At 38.4% G+C, this 2,643-nt stretch overlaps 1 non-coding gene across 1 annotated transcript; it reads left to right on the forward strand.

The window, feature by feature from the left end:
* The first annotated feature begins 1,015 nt into the window (after positions 1-1,015).
* On the forward strand, positions 1,016-1,118 carry LOC113876908. Its single transcript, XR_003506638.1, has one exon. It is a non-coding gene; the product is annotated as a U6 spliceosomal RNA (small nuclear RNA).
* Positions 1,119-2,643: the final 1,525 nt, after the last annotated feature.

Here is a 2,643-nt window from a genome sequence, read left to right on the forward strand (position 1 = left end):
CAATGGATTCACAACATTGAGTGTATATGTATAAACATAAAATGTAGTTATTTACTTATTGTGGTAGGCAACTTCTGATGTAGATTACCAAATCTCTGCCTCCTTGTATTCCCACTCATATCATTCCCCTTACCTTGAGTATGCTGGATCTGGGAATTTGCTTCCAGTGAACGGAATACAGCAAAATCAAATAGAAGTCACCTCTGTGATTAGGTGACAATAGACTCCTCCACTGGCTTGCATTCATTCTCCTTGTTCATTACAGTAAAGCAAGTTACAACATGGAGGAGCCCACAAGTCAATAAACCAAAGATAGTTCAGTCACTCAGTTGTGTCTGACTCTTTGTGACGCCATGAACTGCAGCATGCCAGGCCTCCCCGTCCATCACTAACTCCTGGAGTTAACCCAAACTCATGTCCATTGAGTTGGTGATGCCATCCAACCATCTCATCCTCTGCCATCCCCTTCTCCTCCTGCCTGTAATCTTTCCCAGCATCATGGTCTTTTCAAGTGAGTCAGCTCTTTGCATCAGGTGGCCAAAGTATTGGAGTTTCAGCTTCAACATCAGTCCTTCTAATGATAGGCTCTGACCAAAACCCAAAGAGGAACTGATGCCCTCTGTCCAAAGCCTACAAGGAACTGAAACCTGCCAGCAACTATATGAATAAGCTTGGGCATGGATCCTTTCCCAGTTGAACTTTCAGGGAAAAACTTGAGCCTCAACTACCATCTGAAAGCAATCTTTCTCATTTAGAGGGCCCAGATAAGTCATGGGTAGATACCAGAGACATTATGACATAAGCTGTTGTTTTAAGTTGCTAAATTTTGGGGCAATTTGTTGCACAGCAATGGATGACTAACACACTTTTCCTGTGTAGCATTTTTAAACTTATTACCTTCTTCCTTTATTAGCTGTTATAAATAATGCTGTAGAAATAGCCATGGGCACATACTACATATTTAGAAAGGAATTTTCATAAGTAAAAATGATGAGTCAAAACATATGAGCAGTATGCATTCTGATAGTGCATATAAAAAGTTTTGGGAATGATAAGAGAAGATTAACATGTATATGCATAAGAATGAGACACAAATTCATGACGTAGTCCATGTTTTTTAAACCTCAATTTATCTCTATTATTAAAAATTACTTGCTTTCTGGTGATTTACTATCTAAACACAGAAGCATATATTATCTACATGATATATATTTTTATTTATACACTTGTATATGTAGATCTTTTTTTTTCTCATTTATGTCACCATGGATTTATTTATTATAAAAAGTTACTTCTAGTGTTTTACAGTTTATAAACAATGTTGTTGTTCAGTTGATAAGTTGTGACCAACTCTTTGTGACCCCACGAATTGCAGCATGTTAGGCTTCCCTGTCCTTTACTATCTCCCAGCATTTGCTCAAATTCATGTCCATTGAGTTGGTGATGCTAACTGTCTCATCTTTTGCTGTCCTCTTTTCCTTTTGCCTTCAATCTTACTGTACATTTTTTGAAATATAAATTCCATACTCTTTTTACAAAGGAGTGAAAGCAATTCAGTGAAGGAAGGGTAGCCTTTTCAACAAATGGTGCTAGAAAAGGGGCCATCTACAGGTAAGGAAATTACGCTCAAGTTAAACCTCAGATTAACTCAAAGTTGACTATGGACTTAAATCATTAGCTCAGTCAGTACAGAATCTGTCTGTAATGCAGGAGACCTGGGTTTGATTCCTGGGTCAGGAAGATCCCCTGGAGAAGGAAATGGCAACCCACTCCAGTATTCTTGCCTGGAGAATCCCATAGACAGAAGAGCCTTGAAGGCTACAGTTCACGGGGTTGCAAAGGTCAGACATGACTTAGCGACTAAACCACCACATAAAGTGTTAGTAAAAACAGAAAGAAAAGATTTTGACATCTACGACTAGGCAGAGTCTTTAGATCTGGCACCAAAACACAATCCATAAAAGAAAAATTTGATAAATTGGACTTCATCAAAGTTAAAAGATTTTCCTCTGTGAAAGTCCAGGTTGAAGAAGATGAAAGATAAGCAATAAACTGTGGAAATATTTGTAAACTACATATTCAGCAAAGGACTAGTCTCCTGAATATATAAAGAACACTCAAAACTCAATAGCAAAGCAAAACAAATACTCAAATTAGAAAATATGCAAAAGACACAGATTTTTCAATGAAGACGATATGCAGATGGCAAATAAGCACATGACATGATATTTAACATAATGAACCAGCAGGGAAATGTATATTAAAACCATAATGAGGTATCACTACATACAGATCAGAATGGTGACAATAAAAAATAGTAACATTATCAAGGGCTAGCAAGGATGTGGAAAAACTAAACCACTAATACTTTATTGATGGAAATGTAAGATGATATAGCCATCTCTGAAAACAGCTGGTCAGTTTCTTATAAAACTAAACATGAAATTACCTTCAGTTCAGTTCAGTCACTCAGTCATGTCTGACTCTTTGCAACCCCATGAATCGCAGCACGCCAGGCCTCCCTGTCCATCACAAACTCCCGGAGTTCACTCAGACTCATGTCCATCGAGTCGGTGATGCCATCCAGCCATCTCATCCTCCGTCATCCCCTTCTCCTCCTGCCCCCAATCCCTCCCAGCATCA

Source organism: Bos indicus x Bos taurus, chromosome 18 (assembly GCF_003369695.1).
Source record: "Bos indicus x Bos taurus breed Angus x Brahman F1 hybrid chromosome 18, Bos_hybrid_MaternalHap_v2.0, whole genome shotgun sequence".
Taxonomy (NCBI): Eukaryota; Metazoa; Chordata; class Mammalia; order Artiodactyla; family Bovidae; genus Bos; species Bos indicus x Bos taurus.